The sequence below is a fragment of the Vulpes lagopus genome, chromosome 8 (assembly GCF_018345385.1).
Source record: "Vulpes lagopus strain Blue_001 chromosome 8, ASM1834538v1, whole genome shotgun sequence".
NCBI classification, from domain to species: domain Eukaryota; kingdom Metazoa; phylum Chordata; class Mammalia; order Carnivora; family Canidae; genus Vulpes; species Vulpes lagopus.
The window spans coordinates 88,557,524-88,578,827 of NC_054831.1; the positions used below are offsets into that span (position 1 = coordinate 88,557,524).

A 21,304-nucleotide genomic window follows, 5' to 3' on the forward strand; every position below is an offset into this window, starting at 1 on the left:
AGCTTGTGGCTAGAGTCTTTAATTGGTATCAGAAGCTTTTTAAAATCATTAAAGTTTCTATGCGAAGTCCTGAGATTCCATATGTAAAGATCCCTCACTGATAATTCAATTTTGTGAAGGAAGCTCCTCTGTCTTTCTCTATTTGCCATGCTAGGTGGGTGGATTGCCTTTTCCCCCTTCACCAGGGGTTTGTTTGCACGAGTCAGGGATATGTCTTTTTTTCTGGGTTAGGCCACATTTTGGTTCATTTTAAGAAAGCATTACACCTGGGCTTCATTCATAGTCTTAATGGAGCGATGCTTATAGTGACAAGAAAACAAAGAAAGAACAGGCCTGAAGTTTCAGGTCACCAAAAATGTAGAGTCCATCTAGAGGATGATTGTGTTCCACTTTTATTACAGGTCCCAAAACTATAACACCACATTAGGAGGTCACCACATTCTGAAGTTATCACAGCAGTTTCAACCTTCTGCTTCAGATCTCCTCTTTTTTCTTTTCACTCATCTGAGATAATGTGGACCGTGTACTCTATCCTCTTAGGGATTTTGTTCACAAGCAGGCACCTGCATCCAAGCTGGTGGTGGCCTATTCTCACCCTCCTTCCTAGTTGCTCTGGGCAAATGTGACCAGTAATAATAGAATCCACTAGGAGTTCCATTACCTAATTTGAGGCACATTTAATGTCCATTACTATTCTCAATGATCTTCACGAGCACCATTACATGGCAAGCAGGTAAAATTCTAAGCATATTTCTCAAGCAAACTTTAAAAAGTGTTGGTTATTTTTTTTTGTTGCAGTAGTGTGGGATACATCATTCTGAGAAAGGTACACACAGAATTGTGTTTATCTTTACTAAGGACACTAGGTTAAGCTACTATTTTATTGCCATTTTTCCTCAAAGAAAGAAAAGTGTCCTTAAGTAATCTGGTGACCACTTTGGGGATATTTAGAGCTGTAAAAGGCTACTCAACCTAATGTTTCCTAGAATAGGAATATGGTGATGGAGATATATAATGGCCAAAGCTAGTGCACTACATTGATTCATTTAATCGATATTTTTGGTTTAGTGTCTACTTTGTGTAGATATTCTTTTAGGCACTGAGGATGCAGCAATAAATAAGAGATTAAAAATCCCTCAGTCTCATGGAGCTTACATTCTAAAGCATAGCAAGGGTCTTAGGCTTTGCAATGATTGGTATAAGGTGGAAGGCCCCAAGAGGTCACTGGCTCCCTGCTATCTGGAGTGGTTTTACCCCCAGCTTTTCCTTGTGAGTTATAGCAGATCCTTCCTCCTTTCCTTCATCATGGCACCATTAAGGGGTGTGCACACTTCTGAGTTTGGAGCAGATGAGAGAGAGGCAAGTAGGGAGTCTCTAACTTTCTTTTGCTTCTACATGACCTCCTCCCTTTGGAAGTGTGAGATGACCCCTCCTTGTTTAGCCAGAATGCATTTCCCTACTAAATGGAGTGCTCAGCGTGGTTCTCCAGCACCATTTGACAAGAGAGAGGCACATTCAATTTCTGCAGTAGTACTTATTTTTACCAGACACTGTGGTAGAGATCAGAGTGGCAGATAATTTGGAGACCAAGAGAAGGGAAGGGTGGAGAATAAATGAATTTGGTGTGGACCCCGGGGGTAAGCCCCAGCCAGCTACTGTGATCCCTCTGGCTGAGCAATGACATGAAGGCAGGATTACTTGAACGGCTGGTGTGATGCAAGGGAGTTGAATTGGGAAGATGGTTGACCCTGATGGTTTAGTAGGGAAGCAAGGGATTGTAGCAGTCTGAAAGGTTAGTAGCTAGGTAAAGGGAGAAGAGTGTTCCTAGGCAGGACTAGCAATATTCAAAAAGAGCAGTTAAATACTGAAGTGGAGGCTTTCATAGCCTATGATTTTTAAGAAGCAGACTTCCAGGGATGTCTGGGTGGCTCTGTGGTTGAGTGTCTACCTTTCTCAGTGTGTGATCCCAGGATCCGGAATTGAGTCCCACATCGGGCTCCCAGCAGGGATCCTGCTTCTCCCTCTGCCTATGTCTCTGCCTCTCTCTCTGTGACTCTCATAAATATATAAATAAATAAAAATCTTTAAAAAAAAAAAAAAAGAAGAAGAAGAAAAAAAAGGATTTCCATAAACTGGGAATGACTCAATCTGAGAATGCCTGAATAGAGGTACAGTTCTCCAAGTACATTTGTGTTGGTACCTGGGTCCTTGCCTGATTCTCCAGCAGCATCACAAAAGAGAAGCTTATGCCCAGTGTTAAAAAGTGTTTACATGTGTTAAAAATGTCAACTTGATTCAAAGATAAACTGTAAGTTGTTGCCGTGTCTCGTATTATGTATGCCATTTTCAAATTGTACCAAACTTGCACAATTTCTACCCATAGCAAAATATATGTAGTACCCATGTCATCTTCAAGTAATAGGAACATGACTGTGTTTTTAGAACTTAATCTATTTTCTCTAGGTAACTAAAAAGGCACATATACCTTTGCAAAACATGATAAAAGACCTATGCTTTCAATCTGATATAAGCCAATTGAAGAAAGCATTTTTAGATGGTATTTCATGCTGCTTTATACTCATTATTCAATCATAATTAGAGATAACTTCTAGTACTACCTATGTTTATTAATATTTTAATTAATGCTGATGATGGTGGTACCTGTGCCTTCAGGACAGAACAAATGTTGCAGTTTTGAAACTCAACTAAATAAACAGGTCTTGTAATGATAAAAAAAATAAATAAAAAAGCACATATAATTCTTCTTTATATTTTTACTATTTTAAATTCCTTGTATATTTTCATTATTTTAAATTCTTTGCATATTTCCTTCCCAATCTCATCTTTGCTGGAATTTTGAACAGGAGGGGTAGCGTGAGAATAAAGTACTGCTTTCTTACCTTTAACACTAACATTTTAGCTTAGAAAATATCTACATGCTTTTAAATAAAATTAACTATAACTGAAAATACAACCTGCCTCTCAACTCAATATGTATTTTTTTTCTCTCTTTCTCTGTTACTTTGTTCCTCTCCATTCATTCCCAGTCCCTACACATACTACACACACAGGCTAGACTCATCAGGGACATATTACAGTGCAATTTTGGTATCAAACTTCTGCTTATTTTTTCATTCAGTTGAAGAAGGTAAATTGCCATGGTCTCAGGTTTTACTATTCGTTTTCCTTAATGCATGATTCAATGATTTCATTTAACTGGGGAATGTATTTTTGAGTGATACATTTTTAGCTGGGTAGATCTAGGCTTTTGAATTCATGTTGGCAACACTTTCTTTGAGACTATATACCACATCTCTTTTTTCCTGGCGGATGTAAAAACAAACAAGAAAATCAACCTCTTGCATTGACTGTTAAGATGAATATTTGAAAAGATCAACTCTTTAAAATTGTCTTTCCCTCAATATCCTCTTACACCTTATGCTATACAAACTGCTTTTATTCAAAAGTGGTCTCTAAAGATCTGAGAGGAGGAGAAAACAGAAATTTTCTGAATAAAATGCATATAACCATAGATGAAAAATGAAGTTTAAGCTTTGAGTAACTTAGTTGAGAAAACAAATGAGCCTATTCTCACGTGAAGTATAAAAGTTGAAATGAAAAAGTGATCATCACGCCTGGGTGGCTCAGCAATTTAGCGCCTGCCTTTGGCTCGGGGCGTGATCCTGGAGTCCCCGGATCGAGTCCTGCATTGGGCTCCCTGCATGGAGCCGGTTTCTCTCTCTGCCTGTGTCTCTCTGCCTCTCTCTCTCTGTCTCTCATGAATAAATAAATAAAATCTTGAAAGAAAGAAAGAAAGAAAAGAAAGAAAGAAAGAAAGAAAGAAAGAAAGAAAGAAAGAAAGAAAGAAAGAAAGAAAGAAAGAAAGAAAAAGAAAGAAAGAAAGAAGAAAGAAAAAGAAAGAAAGAGAAGGTGATGATTGCTGGACTATATATACTTAAATGTAATAAATATGTAATGAATCTGTGGTCAGATAGCCTCATTGATCAAAAGGTGTTTCATTTATTTGCTTACTCAGTGACCACGGTGAGGTGGCCCTTATATGCCAAACATTTTGCTCTTCCTGTGGGCATAGAAGATGAATGAGCATGGCCCCTGCTGGTGAGGGGCCTTGAATTTGATGTAGGGTCCACTCACAAAGCACAACACAGTGCTGTAAGTGCAAGAAAGATGTGCCCAGGTGAAAGGTGGGGACGCAGAAGAGGGGTCAGGACCACTGGGGTTGGGTATGGTAGAAATCAGAAAGCTTTCTAGAGAGGTACAACTAAGCTGACTCTTCACTGATGAGTTATCCAGGCAAAGGGACAGTCTGATCAGTCAGTGGGGCAAGAAACCTAATGTACAAACACTAAGGAGTAAATATGGGTAGTGGAAGGAAACTAGATTAAGGAGAGATTCAAAAATACCAGGTCAAGAATTTCCTCTGTCCTGCTAAGGAGAATAATCCAGTGTCAATGAGACTAATCTGAAGACGGACAATGAAAATGATGGTAATACCGAAGATACAAATTCTACCTCAAATTTATATGCTGTGAAGTTATTATAACTTTGTAGAATACATTCATGAATATTCTCATTTAATAGAAGCTAGCAAGGTGGAAGTGGGGGAATAATACCGTCAAAATTAGGAATAAGAAAAATATATGGATTTTAGGAATTTGGCCAAGGTTATATAACTTGTTGGTATCAGATCAGGGCTTGGGACATGAGTCTCATACCGTAACTGGCATAGTGTGCCACCTGCCATGTAACAGAGGAACCCTTACTCAAGGTCTTCACTATATCCTGAAATGTAAGCCAGCCATCTTCTCACCTGTGGGGCTGTTCAGATGGACTTCTGTTCAGTAGAGTAGGGCTGGAGCTAACCAAAGGGTTAGCCCCGTTAATGGGGAAAGAAAAAACATATTGTACATACAATTCATTCTCTTTACATGAGAGAAAGAGATTAAGGAATAATCTGTAATAATAGATTGATAATTATTAATTACTTACAATTAGTAATAATATATTACTAATATATTATTTGTAATAATAGTAATAACTGGTGACAACAGTGACAAATATGTTTAGTTCAGGGACCAAGCACCAAGCAAAGCACCCTCCATTTACTTCTCAACCCCATGAGGCAGGTACTGCTATTGCTCCCATTTTACAGGTGAGCAAACTGAGGTTTGGCACTCGCACAAGTCACACAAGTGATTAGTAGAAGTGCGATTCATACCGGGATTTGTTTGAAGTCACATCCAGGCTCTTTCCCGCCATGTGAAACTGCCGCTTGATTTATACACCACCTTTACCGTACCATATGTGAATTGTTGCTATTTAATAAACCATATGGAGACTTCTTTCTGCGTTCCAAGAATTCTGCTGCAGAGGCTGTTATTCTGTAGATAAAGGAACCCTGTCCTAAAATGTTTACTAACTACGCCTTGGTCCTGCTGTTAAAACAAAAAAGAAAAAAGAAAGACACCAAATGTCTTAGACCCTAATGCAATTTGATTTACTGTTTCTTTCTTTACTAATCCAGCTTCATGGGCTGGGATGTAATGGAAATCTATTAGAAACTCTGTTTCTTGAATAGAAATGTACCAACCAAAGGAATAATATAAAATTGAACATGCTGAAATCTGTTAATTTTCATTGGTGTTTGAACTTCGGGCTTGGCTCCTGTTTCTGAGAACCTAGAGGATACGGGACTTCTTGCATTTCAATGTGTTCACAGCTATTCTCTCTCTGCCTGTGGTAGGGAACGTACAATCAGGTACTCAGATGTGACAGGATGATGGAAATGAGAAAGTAAAGACGGCACATGGGAAGGAAGTAATTACCTAGAATGCATATTTATCATAGTCTGTCATTGTTTACAAACAATATAATGATTCCTGATTGTAGAATTAAACTCCAGGCTCCCAGTTTGTGAAGTCAATCAAATAACCCCAGCAGGTGCAGGACTAACCAAGTAAGGCTTCTGATGTACAGGATAGGGCTAGAGACAGAACTTCTTCTGTGAAAACCAGATTGCTTGTGGAAGATTTCAATATCTATATATTGGGATGCCTTCCCATTGACAAAACCATGGCATAATGGGGAAGAACTGAATTTATAATATGAAAGTTCTCTGCTGTTATACCCAGCTCAGACGAATCCTTTACTTTCCTGAGCTTCACTTTCCTCATCTGTAAAGTGGGAATAAGGACATGTGTCTCATAGAGTCCCTGCTCTCTACCTCTACTCTAGAAGTCACCATTATCTTTTGCCTGGACCTTGGAATAGCTTGGCTTTCTTGCCTCCATCTTTGCTCACCAATAAGCCATCCTCTGGAGAGCAGCAAGAGTTAGCTTGTAACAAAGATAAATTAAAGTCACGTAATTCCCCTGTTAAAACCATCCATCTTAATGTATAAAACACTAACTCCTGATTGTCACCTTTGCAGTCCTGCTGGATTTTGCCCTTGTCTCTCTAACTTCATTTTCTACACGTCTTCCTCTCTCACCACATTCAAGCCATACTGGCTTTCTTTCTGTTCTCTGCACATGCCATCTTATTCCTACCTCAGGACCTTTGCATTTGATGTACCTTTTGCCTGTAATGAGTTCTACATGATCTTCACAGGCTGCCTTCTTTTGGATGTTGGGTTCCTGCTTAAATGTCACCTTTTCTGGAGATGCCATCTGACCAGTCCATCTATTGATTACAACCCTCTCACCCCAACTCACTACATCATATTACCCTGTCTTATTTTCTTTGCAGCCTTCAACACTACCTGAAATTTTATTATCTTTTACTTGTTTAGTGTTTATCTTTCTTTCCAGAATGTAAACCCCTGTGGCTAGGTCTGAACCCATTGCCTAGACAGTGTCTATCAGAGAGCCATCAAATATTAGTTGAGTGCTGAATGAATAAATATAAGGATCAAATGAAGTATAATGAATGAAAATAGTTCTATGATCTATTAAGTATTGTACAAATACTAGGTTTCACAATTTCTAATCTCCTGCTAAGTCATGATTCTTCTCAAATCTTTGTCAAAGTGGAATGAGCATGATTTTCAGTCAGAAATTCTCTTTCAAATGGGAACTTACTTTCCAGGGGCTTATATTTTAATGAAAGACAAGATTAACACTGGAGTAAAATTGAACGTCTGATAAAAAATGTAAGATATCTTATATTCATATTGCTGGGGTCACTTTTCTGTTTTATACCATTCTACTCTAGACAACTGTATGGCTGCAAGCATATCACATAGAATTGCTGAAACAAAGACATCTTTATGGAATTAGAGGAGAAGCAGGGGAAAAAATGGAATTTGGAATTGTGTTTGTGAGGAGAGAGGTCAGGATTTATCAATTTGGCTCTTCTAGAGGCCCATAAGAATTCTCAGATTTAACTCATTACCTTTATCTTCTGCCCGACTCCCAACCTTTTCCTCATCCTGGCACCTTTCCATGTACCTATTGGCCTTTTGTGTATCTTCTTTGGAAAAATGTCTATTCAGTTCCTTTGCCCATTTTTAAATCATTTTTTTGTGTTATTGAGTTACAGGAATTCTTTATGTATTTTGAATATTAACCCTTTATCAAATAGATTTGCAGATACTTTCTCCCCTTCTATGCATTGCCTTTTAATTTTTCTGATTGTTTCTTTTGCTGTACCGAAGCTTCTTAGTTTGATGTAGTCCCACTTATTTTTGCTTTTGCTGTTTGTACTTTTGGTGTCATATTCAAAAAAGCATTATCAAGACCAGTTATCAAGGAGATTTTCCCCTATATTTTCTTCTCAGAGTTTTATGGGTTTATGCTTAAGTCTTTAATCTATTTTGAGATAAAGTAATCCCTACCAAAATTCCAGTGGTGGGGTACCTTTAGTTAAGTGTCTTTCTTCAGCTCAGGTCAAGATCCCAGTGTCCCAGGATCAAGCCCCACATCAGGTTATCTGCTCAGACAAGAGCCTGCTTCTCCCTTGGCCACTCCCCCTGCTTGTGCTCTCTCTCAACTAAATAAATAAAATATTTAAAAAAAAATTCCAATCGCATTTTGCACAGAAATAGGAAGAAAAAAATCAGGATGCCAGGCTGATTCCATCAGTGAAACATGTGACTCTTGATTTTGGGGTTGAAAGTTCAAGCTCTACACTGGGTGTAGAGTTTACTTAAAATAAATAAATAAAAATTTAAATTTAAATTAAAAAAGAAAGAAAAATCTTAAAATTTGTATAAAGCCACAGAAGATCCTGAATAGCCAAAGCAATCCTGAGACAGAACACGGCTTTCTGACCTCCAACTATGTGACAAAGCAATAGAAACCAAAACAGTATGGTACTGACATAAAAATGGACTCCATAGTTCAATAGGACAGAATCAAGAGCCCCAGAAATAAACTATATATATATATATATATAGTCAACTAACATTTGACAAGGGAGCCACAAATACTCAATGAGGAAGGATAATTTCTTCAATAAATGGTACTAAGAAAACTGGATAATCACATCCAGAAAAATGAAATTGGACTCTTATACCATTCTTTTGGTTCTCTCTCTCTCTCTAAGATTTATTTATTTGGGTGCCTGGGTGGCTAAGTCTGTTAAATGTCTGCCTTTAGCTCAGATCATGATTATGAGGTCCTGGGTTTGAGCCCCACTTCGGGCTCTCTGCTCATCCAGAAGTCCTCTTCTCCTCTCCCTCTCCCCTGTCCCCTTCCCCTCTCTCTTCTCTCATGTTTTGTCTCTCAGAGAGGCAGGGGGATAGGAAACTTAAGTAGACTCCTCGCTGAGCACAGATCCTCACGTGGGGCTCAATCTCTGGGCTTGAGATCACAACCCTGAGATCATTACCTGAACCAAAACCAAGAATAAGAGGCTTAACTGACTGTGCCACCCAGATGCCTGTCTTTGTTCTCTTTTAAAAAGCTCTTTCCCAGGAATGCCCAGGTGGCTCAGTCAGTTAAGCATCTAATTTTGGTTCAAGTCATGATCTCAGGGTCCTGGGCTCAAGTCCCATATCATATCAGGCTCAGGGCTCAGCAGGGAGTCTGCTTTTCCCTTTCCCTCTGTCCCTCCCCCTGCTTGTGCAAGCTCTCTCTCTAAAATAAATAAATAATTTTTTTTAAAGTTCTTTCCCAACTATTTTCCAAATGTAAACAATTAAGAATGTGTTATTAGGGATCTAATCATCAATTAAGAGAAGGGAATATATTTAATAACCAAAGACAAAAAAAATGTAGAATTCATATCTCTTTCGATCTAACTTCCCTCTGATTATCAGAGAGAGAATTATTTTCCATCCCTTGGTGCCTAAAAGTCATTAGTGCCAATTTAGGTTGGTAGCATTCCTTTGCTTTCATTTATATTGGAAATACCTGTAAACCACTTCAAAGACTGTTTTAAGTGAATTAATCATGTAGGTAATGGTGGGCTCCTTTCTCTGACTGAAGGATATGTCTCCCCATCAGAGGAGGTCAGTTGGACAATTTTATGAGGTTGTGAGGTTGTATGTAATTACTATGGTTTAAGAAAAACAGGAAGGGGTGCCCGTGTGGCTCAGTTGAGGGTTGGGCTCTTCCCACTCAGGTCATGATCTGAGGGTTGTAGGTCCCAGTTTGAGTTCAGCAGGGAGTCTGTTATAAATTCTTTCTCCTTCTCCCTCTGCCCCTTCCCTCTCTCCTCCCCCCGCCACTCTCACACTCCCTCTCTCTAATAAATAAATAAAATCTTAAAAAAAAAAAACCAGGGGAATCATATATAAAGGTGTAATAGTGAACTATCATCACCGTTTTACCCTCTTTCAGGAATTCTTACTGTCCTTAGAGTCACTGCAAGTCACATATGGCAATTCTTGCCCCAGAGCCAAGGGGAGAGCTTACCTACTAATATATTTGTCCTTCAGAGATGTTTCCCTAAATTTTATCAATCTATGCAAGTGGGATCCATGATATTAAGACTAGAAAGTAGAGATCCGGGTTAAGTAATAGGAAGACAAAGAAAAGCAGAAGAAACAAGAAATTACCTGTCAAGTTGTCATTATTGAAATTACCTTTTAAATATTTCACAACGGTAACTACTATCAGCATTGCCAACTTAGGTATCAAAGTAATCATTTATCGTTAATAAAAACCCATTGTTCAATGGGCATTGAGTATATTCTAGGCACTGTAGGCATGCTATGGACAAATAGCATTTAATTCTCACCTTCCTATCAGAAAAGTATTATTTCTAACATTTTTAGATGAGGAAACTGCAAGCCACCAGCAGAGTTGTGCTCCATTCAGGATTCTTTGATTCTAAAGCCCAAGTACTGAACCACAGGCTTTAATTATTGCCTGCCTTGTTATGGAAATTCCAAGCCTGCATCACAGCTTGTCTCTTTAAGACTCTGGGGTTAGTCGTTTACCAGTTCTGTCCTTCAGTTAGCGCTTTTGTAAAATGTGAGTAACAGTAAAGCCTACTCTACAGGGGTATTTTTAAATCTCAAATAAGATTTCCTGCACGGAGAGTACAGAACAACACTTGGAATGTAGTAAATACTCACTTTAACTTCGATACTTATCATTACGTAGTGATTAATATAGCCTGCAGCTATGTGGGAAAATCATTGGGCAGAGCCTCCATTGTCCCATTTTGAAATCCTAATGTAAATAAAGAATGACTGAACCAGTGGCCAATTAGCAGAGATAACATGTTCAGACAAAGCTGCTAAATTTTGTAAATCTTCTTATTCTGTTATCTGAGGATAGCCTGGTGAAGATGAAGTGTTGTTTTTGTTTTGTTTTGTTTTGTTTTCCATTTTATGAAAAGTGAAAAGGCAACTCCGTTTTCTTCACTTCTTTGCATTTGGCTTCTTTTGGAACTTACTGTGAATGGGAGGGTTGTTTTTGCCTCATAAGCTCCTTTCAGAAAAGCAGAGTTTACAGGAACATCACAGTATAACAGTGGAACAGGTAAGAGTCTTGGAGTCAGATGTACCAAAAATCAAATTGTAGTTTCACCTTTTACCACCATTGTGATTCATGGGTAAATTAGTCAAATTTTGTAGAATTCAGTTCCATAAATATCATAAAATAGGAATATTCTTTACCTTAGAAAAACAGTTCTCAACTAGAGGTGATTTTGCTGCTCAGAGGACATTTGGCAATACCCAGAGATGTTTTGAATTGTCTTGACTGAAGAAGGCAGTAGAGGATAGTGAGAGAGGCCAGGGATGGCCTGCCGATAACGTCCTACAATGCACAGGACCGTCCCCACAGCAAAGAATTATTCAGCCCAAATGTCAGTAACAGGGAAACCCTGCCTTAGAATGTTGTTAGAATAAAATATTTGTAAAGCACTTAGTATTGCACATGACATGTGGTACATTCTCATCTTTCATTAATGCCATTTGTGAATTCCTAGGCTTCCTCTGTCAAGTCCAAGCATTGTGATGAACTAATTCACACTGAGGTGTCAGACTTGTTCTTATACTGTGGGTTCATACACTTTAAAATAAGGCCTGTGAGATTCTGAGTAAATCCCTCTGATAGAATGTGAGTTTTCCTGAAAGCTAGGCAAGTGTGTGCCCGTGAGCCTCGTCTTCAGGAGGTGTGAATTAAGTGTTGTAATGACTTACCTCTCTTCACCGGTTGTAATGATTCAGTGAGATGGTGCAGATAAAGTGCCAGGCCCTATGTGTGGCTTAGCGTAGGTGCAAACATAGGTGAGCATCATCATCAGTTAAAGGTACCACTCATGCTCCCTCCTTCTTTGTCTCCATGTCTGTCTCTCTGTCCCTCCCCATTAGGCATGTAGTACTATGGCAGGAATCTGCTTCCTCCAGACTCTTCTGTCTTGTGTTCTCTTGACTGTACGCAACAGTGATCTCTTCCTGTAAAGCTTCCCCGCCCCAGACGAAAGACTGTCCATACATGAAACCCTCTCTAGCTGGGTGTGATATTGCCGACAGAGCTCCACACCTTCTGAGGTGTGTCTCTGGCAAGGTCCCAGACAGGTCTCCAGACTTGGAGTTCAGCTCTGATGTTATTCTTAGGCCACTTTCTTTCTCCTCATTATAAAACAAGGGTGCTCAGAGGCATCTGAGGTCCTTTCTGGGTCTCATACTCTGAAGTTCTGCACAGTCCTGCTCACAATGAGCTCTGCACCATCATCCAGGCCCTTCTCATGGTTGGCTGCTCTTATCATTGTCCAAAGTTTTCTGGTTAACCTAACTCCCTTTAAAGTAGTTTATAATTTATAAATGTTTTAAGACACTTCTTTTATGTTATCTGTGATTCTTTTAAAATTCACAGAATTCTATAACCCTTAAACAACTTCTCCGGGTTGATTTGGCTTTTTTTTTTTTTTTTAAATTCTACCAGCAGGATCAGTAGAAGTTTGGGTTTGCATTTGCCAATAAACCATAGGTTGTTAGGTTTCAATTTTTCCCCTTTTGAGGAGGTATCACATATTGGTTGGTTGTTCAAAATTCGTTAAGCAGTATTAGTCACTATTATATCTTAATTAACTGACAAAGAGCTCTTTTTCCTGCACGAATTGAGTGCATACTTCAAATACTGCTGGGTCTTACCAGGGCTGCATTGATGGCATGGTGGAGGGAGCACTGCAACATGGTGGAGGGAGATGGCGGCGTGCGCACACATCAGGAAGAGCACCCATGACACTTCACCCTTCATTTTATCCTTTTCACTTCTTTCCAGTTGGCTTGGCCAACAGAGCTAAGATTTCTTATATAAGTCCTATGGATTTTCAGTTAGTTGTTCAGTTAGTTGATTACTTCTAAAAGTGGCTGAAGTGCTAAAATCACTGGAGCTATCATGTCTGAAAGTCAACAGTTCAACCCTTTGGGCCTATTAGAATTTTTAATATCTCTGGTAGAAAACTCTTGCAATATTGAGTATCGTGTCCCCCCAAAAAGCAGAGGCTTTGTATTAAAAGAGATTGGGATTGGAATTCTCAATTTGTCACTTGTCCATTCTATAACTGGATCAGGTAATTAATAACCACTTTGGGCGATAATCTCTACTTCCATAAAAACAAAAGAATAACATCCACCTCATAGAATATTATGAAGATTATATGAAGTGCTGAGCACAATAATCAGCACAAAGGGGACCCTCAACATTTATATCTATATTATTATGTTAAGTTTCTGGTTTTGGAAGTACAGCTGTTATCCACTACTAGAATGACTGTGTACAACCAGTAACTCTCCTGAGAATTTTAATCAACTTTGTTGGAACTAGTCTAGAGACGATGTACCATTCCATAAAAGAAACTAGCTACCTCTAAAGTAGTTTAGCCATGTAAGAGTACCTGCCCCTAAAGAGCCAACCAACTTTAGTGCCAGGGTTACACAAGTGCTCAGAGGATGATAAAGGTAAATTAGACATTAAGTGTTTATATGAATGTGATGTTGTGTTCAAGACTCTTCCATATTTAAGGCAAAACTAACTCACACTAGATTAAGCAAAGAGAATTTCTGGCTTATGAAATTATAAGCCTAGGAATGGGGCCAACTTGAGACAACACGGAGATACTGTAGGGCTCTGTCTCTTGACTGTGGTCAGCTTTGCCTGTCTAGATGGGCTTCTTTGTGCATGAATGTTCTCTTCCACCTGTAGGCAAGATGGCCAGTGAACTGATATCCCCCTGGCTTCACAACATCCCACATCATAGAACATACATTACCTATAAACTCCAGTGGGAGAATTTCAGTGAAGACTGATTCATACAACTTGGGCCCCATGCTTGGGACATGGAAAGTTCAGATACGGGTTAGATATCCTCCTCTTGTGGCCAGGCATGGCAGCATGAGTGACAGTCCCTTTGGGACCATATGGAATCAAAAAGAGGTAGTTCACAAAAGGAAGAAAAGAGATGTTTCTATTGGAAAAGGGGACGAGGGGATCCCTGGGTGGCGCAGCGGTTTGGCGCCTGCCTTTGGCCCAGGGCGCGATCCTGGAGACCCGGGATCGAATCCCACGTCGGGCTCCCGGTGCATGGAGCCTGCTTCTCCCTCTGCCTATGTCTCTGCCTCTCTCTCTCTCTCTCTGTGACTATCATAAATAAATAAAAATTTAAAAAAAAAAAAAAAAAAAGGAAAAGGGGACGAATAGGGTCACTTGGGTGGCTCAGTGGTCAAACATCTGCCTTCAGCTTAGGTCATGATCCTGGGATTCTGGGGATTGAGTCCCACATCAAGCTTCATGCAGGGAGCCTGCTTCTCCCTCTGTCTGTTCTCCCTCTCTCTATGTCTCTGCCTCTCTCTCTCTCTGGGTCTCTCATGAATAAAAAATAAAAATAGGGGAAAACAAACCCTATAATAATTACATGTACATTTCATTCTAAGAGACAAAAGACCCTGAGATATTGATTGAGAAGGGTTTTATGGGGAGTTGTCATTTGGACTAGTTCAAGCTTGTGAAAAATTGGTGCAGAAAATGTAAAAGGGGATGGCTGAGCTGGAAGCCCAGATATGAAAAGAGATCAGGATGGGCTGAGGGACTTGCTTATGAAACAGGGAAACAAGGACTTTTGGGGCAGGAGTAATTAAGTAAGATCTTAACAGAAAAATGCTGAGACCAGGAGGAGGAAATACAATGGAGAGGAAGAAAGCAAGAAAAGGGCAAAAGACCTTGGAAAATGAAATTAGTGTGTCATCCAGGAACGTTGAAAGAGCAAGGCAGCAGGCCAGGAAGTCAGAATTCAGGATTTCCTGCCTTATGCAAACTATCATGTTGTTTTATTCAGAGAGAAAATCCTGAGCCAGGAGGATATGACTGAGCCTCACCAAATTGGAAAATGATATGAATAGAGAGCATGGTTGAATGGTTAGGAAAGTTAATTTTTCCCTGAAGTTGTGTAATGTCTTTAAGGATTTTTTATATCAATAAATAATTGAATGATGATCAATTAAAAATTATTTTTGTGTGTATATACACAAGCACATACATACATTTATTCAATACTGGATATGCCAGTGGATCTTGCTGTTAACTCTTCTGGTCGGCAAATTTGTCACACGCCCAGTGGTATGCCTAAATATTTTCCAATTTGACTACCTTTGCATGTCAGATTTTTCATTCCTTTGTGTATGTATGTGTGTGTGGAAGGTTTACTGTCTCTTTCACACACCCTAAACCAAAATTTATTTTCTCTACCATCATCCATTTCCTCTCCCATTCATTTCTCATGCCAATGTTTCCTGGGCATCTGCTATGACATGCCCTGAAACCCTGGTCTGTATGTGGCCTAGAGTGTGCCAGAAGGGAACAAACAGGGGCCTTACAGTCAAGTGTGGGAGAACAGACACTGAATAAACAAACATAGAAACACCTCCATAATCACACATAACAGTGGTGCAAAAGAGGTGGGCAGGAGGTTGGGACTGGCTTTGGCCGGGTTGGGAGATAGAGGTGAGGCCCTGAGAAAGCGATATTGCAGCCAAGCATTGGAGGACAGAAAAGAACTAAACAGGTGAACATCGGAAACAGAACTGTCTGGGCAGAGGGAGAGTAAATACAAACCCTAAGGTATAAGAAAGGGCAGCAGGGTGAGAACTGAACTCAGTGGTAGTTTTCTGTTGTTTGCATGTCCTGACTCGTGTGTTAGAGCACCTGTTCTAGCAGGTCAAGTACCACGTCTTTCTTTTCTTTCCAACCCCTGGCGGGGTCAGCGTGCTCTTATTAAGCTGTTGTCTCTCAGCCCCAAGCCCACGCCTCTTGATTCTGCCTTGCGATACTGGGGCTGAAATTCAGCTGGCCACACTTGGCCTTGGCCCAGTGCGCTTCCTTTGGGTTCTGTCCCGCTGTGGGGCTTGTGAGAGGGAGGCTGTAGGAATGGAGCCGACGAGGGCCCCTTGTCTGCTTGCTGCTCGTCAGCATCAACTCAGCCTCATTTACCTCAGAAGCAGTTGGTCCCAGGTCCCAGTTTTGTTTTGTTCTTTATTCTGCAGAGCAAGGCCCTTCAGATGCCAGGACCGCCAGGCAGTGTGCCCTCCTCAGATGCCTGGGTCCTACCTCTGCAGAGTGTCTCTTGCAAGCTTCCAGGTTCTAATAACCTCATCTTCATTTGATTTGTCTCCTCAGCCCCAAATGTGGTAGCACTATCTTTGTCTCTTCAGTGCTATGTTTTTGCATCTTTTTCATCCCTCCAATACCTGTTTAATCAGTTCCTTATATTAAATTCTCCCTTGAAGATTACAGGTGCAATGCCTATTTTCTTGACTGGCACTGACTGATGCATGAATGATTTAACTGTCTGCTCTTACCCAAAATTTCCACCTCTTAATGAGGAGCCCCAGCTGGCCCCATCCAAGGCCAAATGTCCATGAGTGGAAAAGCAAGGAAAAAAGGATGATTACCAAGCTGGAAAAGGTATTTTTCTCAGTAGTTTGCACAGCCTGCCTATTCCCAATCTCTACTATGAAATATCTTTTCCAAGGTTAGCAGAATTATACAAACATCAATTTGGCCATTATTGACTTTTCAACTGGGATACCAAGAAAGTCTTTCAGCAGGCTCAATAAATTAGATCTGGCCACCTAGCTTCCAGACTGGCAGGCTCCTACATCATTGACAGAGAAGACAGGGGAAAGCAGTTTCCCAGCTGTTGCTGTAAATGATGTGCATTGTGTTCACAACCATTAGCAGGTGGAGAATTTGAAGTGTGGGTAGATTGCAGAGCTGCCTCTTTTAAAAATGCATAAGCACTTTGTGAGTTTGCTAAGTCATGTTTCACTCAGCTCGGTTTGAATTTTTCATAGAGGAGAAGTATTCTGTAGTCTTTCCTCTTTTATTCCTTCTTTATCAGTAAGGATTTGTGCAGTTAGGGCTATAGTCAAAAGGGGCCATGCACAATCACGCAATTTGCCTGATTGGCCGTCAATTTTTCCAACTTGTAAAATGTTGGAAGACTTGAGCTTTAAGGATTTGGGGTGATGGAGGGCCCTGCTCCTCCCTATTTAATCCAAAATACAGAATACTCCCAGCTCTGGGTTTAAATTTATTTTATGTGTCTTCAAGTAAAATCTTATTTCAGTGGACTCATCCATTTATAAAATTCTAAGCTCAGCACGGTGAAGGAAACTTCTTTCTAAAACTGTCCCCTGATCACATGCCATGTGCCAGACACTGCCCGGTGCTTGTGGTTCCTCTCCACTCCCACACCAAATCCAGATATTACTAAATGTCATGATGAGTCCAGTTTCAGCATCAGTGTCCTTCCTCACATGATGTTCCAGCCAGACCTAAGAGTTGGTTGTAGAGCATATTGGGAGAAACATACTTGTGCTATCTAACATGCTTCTCGTTTGTATTGTTTATGTAAGTTAGTGCCTGGCTTTCAATAAAGCAAAGAGGTACAAATGAATGGAACACTTATTAGGTGCTTCAAACCATGAAGCACCTTTACATTAATTGTCTCATTTCATTTTTTTAAAACATCTATGAGGGAAATACTATTATTAGCTTTGTTTCTTAGATGAGGAAATTAAGGCTCAGATGAAGTAACTGACCAAATTTATCCAAACTGACAAATTGTGGGACCTGATTCTGAAGCCTACAATCTGTGCTTCTATGTTATGACCTTGATACGATTCAACACATGTGTCTGACCCATTCATTCATTCATTCATTCATTCATTCATTCATTCATCGGTTATCAAACCCTTATTATATGCCAGGCACCAAGAATGATATAATATCCGACAAATTAAGCAATGATTTATTTATTTTAAATTTTATTTATTTATTCATGAGACAGAGAGACAGACAGACAGACAGACAGACACAGGCAGAGGGAGAAGCAGGCTCCATGCAGGGAGCCCCACATGGGACTCAATCCCGGGTCACCAGGATCTCGCCCCGGCCAAATGCGGCGCTAAACCGCTGAGCCACCGGGGCTGCCTGCAATGATTTATTTAAAAGTAAAGTAGAACTATTGTACTCTTTGACTTTTAGCAACATTAATAAACCTCTCAAAAGACAGATTTTTAAAAAGATTTTATTTATTTATTCATGAGAGACACAGAGAGAGAGAGGCAGAGACACAGGCAGAGGGAGAAGCAGGCTCCATGCAAAGAACCCGACGTGGGACTTGATCCCAGGACTCCAGGATCAGCCCCAAGCCAAAGGCAGATGCTTAACTGCTGAGCCACCCAGGCATCCCAAAAGACAGATTTTTTTTGCTTTTTTTAATATCAATAAATCAGACTTTTCTTGAGATGAAATGGTTTTCTTCCTGGATCTAGCTAATCAGCTGTAATGTATTTTCTCTTCAAATGGAGAGAATTATTCCAGCCTGTATTGAAACCTCAGCCAATTGGGAGCAAAAGTATATTGTAATTTGAAGTACCAAGGTATTTATGAGATCATAATTTGCTATAATTGAGGGGATTCTAGAATAGCTTGAGTTACAGAATTGATCTTTCACAGATCCTTCCACATCTGCCGGGACTGGGGAGCCCACGTCAGTGGGGCTGCAAGGGCAAATGGGTTCAGTCCCCATACACAGTACTTCTCTGTTGTGGTTTAAAACCTCTGCTCTGGTTAAGTTCTTGGGAAGGGGGTAATGAGACAGACAGTGTTTCCCAAAAAGAAACAGAGTGGTTATCTTCCCACATTTGACTGCTTTTCACATTTCATGATGACTCTTCACACAGCACCTCTAGCTGGATTCATACCATCTTCTTCCTTGATTTCAACCTAATTTATAGACTTCAGAAGCCTTCTTATGAATTGTCTTGCCAAAAATGTTAAAACATTTAAATGCTCTCATAAAATATTGAAACATGTGGTAGTATAACAGGCTCCACTAAAATGAAGCTGTTCAATTTCCCTTTAATAGTGATAGCGCCTAGAATAAGTGGAAAGTAATATTTCCATTTGCCTGGAAGCTGGAGGATCCCAGCTGACATTTAAATCCATGATCATCCTAGCGGTTCAGGGAAGATAGCTGCATCCGCTCTGGGTTCTTGGCTTGGACGTGCAGTGGAGGGTTGTGTGCAGCTTTCCACATAAACACGTAGACCTCCCTCCCATGATGGAGTTTGTGTTGTTAGATTACCTTTTAGAAAAGCCTCTGGTTTTCCTCCAAGTTCACTGAATGAAATGACTTTACCATGGGGAAGGTAGCTCTTGGGGAGGAAAACACAGGCTTGCATTTCTAATGGTTCAGCAGGATTTATGGCCAGAATAGTTTGTCATCTGTTTTAAGATAATGGACAGGCATATCTCAGCATGTATTTCTTCTTCTTCTCCTTTCTGTCTCCCCTTTCCTCTCCTTTTTTTTTTAAAAAAAAAATGTAAGGCTTAGGTTATTTTCTGAACGTTTCTCATAAAGACTCAAACTAGATCAGATCTGGGTTGATATGATTACCTTGTTTTTGACCCAATGTATTAGAGCCATTTCTCCATTGAGTCATATTAGCATAGGGATGGCTGGGTTGGAGAGGTAGAGGCAGATGCTGCCATCAGAAGGAGAAAAATGATACCCTCAGAATCTGGGCTGGCAGACAAAACATCTCCTCTTGCTGATATTTTCAGTCACCAGCTGGTACATGTTGAGCAGTTTCCCTGCTGCATGGAAGATATTTATTGGTAATAGCCTGGGATAAGTAGGACATTATTGCCGTGGTGATTCCTTTTGGCTAATTGGATTGTTGCATTTCATTTAATGGGTATATAAATACAATGATTACTCAGTCACATTTTAAAAAGTGGTTTGAAAGAGTGGGTATACTTTAGAGATAATTTTGGAGTTATGATGTACAGGGACTTTTTTTTTACTCCCTCTGGAAAATGTGTAAGTTTCTATAAATATTTAAATCATTTAGGTATGTAGATGACAGGCCTTTTACAAGAAGACAAGGCATAGCTTTCCTAATAGTTTCCATTCTAAATCTCCTGTACTTTGACCATATTAGAGGTGGCAATAAAGTGGGATCTTATTATAATGTGATTCATCATTTATGAAAGTAAGATATAGCACAAACCAAAACTGGGTCTCCTTTTAAACATATAAAGACACTACATTATCCTTTTCCTCAATATTAGCATCATAAAGGGGATTCATTTCCTTTATTTTCTTATGGCTTACATGCAATGAACTATATGAAATGCCTAGCATATAACGTTTGATGAGTAAATGCTATCAAGCTCATGACTCTAAGAAGACTGAATGTTCAGTGGATAGAAAGCTGGGAGAAGTGACTTATGTTTAGGAATTTGCTTTGTGCCATAATTGTGGATTTTCTAGTTCAAGGAGCCATCAGCTGTGTATCTGAAAAATGAGTCTGTCTCCAAATAGCTGAATGCAGTGCTGTGAATCAAGACTGAGGGAAATAGGGAGAGAGGAACTCACACTAGCTTAAAAATGATATAGTGGATCATGTAACTTAATAGTGCACTGTTATTATCAGCTTCAGGTACGGCTGGATCCAGGTACTTAAAAGTTACTATTAGGATACACCCTTTTATTGAGTTTCTACACCATACTCTGAGCTAACTGCTAGAATTGCAACAATGGGCACTTCATTGTGCCCACTTCTGGGAATTCATGGTGCGTAGCTGAGATGAATAAAGTGAAAAAGAATTATAACAAAATGTGGTTTGTGCAATAATGGAGGCACTTACAAAACAAAACCATAATTCAGGGGGAGGGGATGATAAATATCTCTGAAGAGGGGTAAACAGACACTTCAGAGAGAAGTTAAACCCTGAACATTGTTTTTAAAGAAAAGCAGGAATTTTATAGTCAGGCAAATCGAAGAAAAACAAATGGTTAATTGCTTTGATTGTCATATTTGGGAAATCTGCATTCGAACCTCAACTCTGCCACTTATGAAATGTGCAATTTAGGGCAAGTTTCTTAAATTCTCAGGGTCTTAGTTTCTTTGTAGGGAATTTAGCAGTAGAGCTACTCAGAGTTGTCACGAGTCTCCCGTGAGTTGATGGGTGTGCAGAGCTTAGATGGGGGCTGGCACAAAGTAAGACTCTCACAGACTTCCATTGTTGTACCGGACTGCAGTGATGTGGTGCTTTGGATCTGGCTTTAGCATCAGCCATGGTAAAATCAGTAGCATTTATTGAGAGTTGACTGTGCATTATGTACTACATTAAGAATTTCACTCAATTTATCCTTCCTACGACTCTAAGGAGTAGGCAAGTGATTATCCTCACCTCCAAGGGGAGGGAATGGAGACTTGGTGAATGGAAGGAGACTTCCAAGGTGACAGGGTTAATAAATGGTGTAGCTGAGTAGCTGACTGCAGTGCCCATGGCCTTAAGCACAGCATACTGTC

At 39.9% G+C, this 21,304-nt stretch overlaps 1 protein-coding gene across 4 annotated transcripts in view; it reads left to right on the plus strand.

The window, feature by feature from the left end:
- The window catches only part of KCTD16 (potassium channel tetramerization domain containing 16), a 255,053-nt gene that overhangs the window by 221,474 nt on the left and 12,275 nt on the right, over positions 1-21,304 (plus strand). The gene's annotated exons all lie outside the window — the stretch shown is intronic.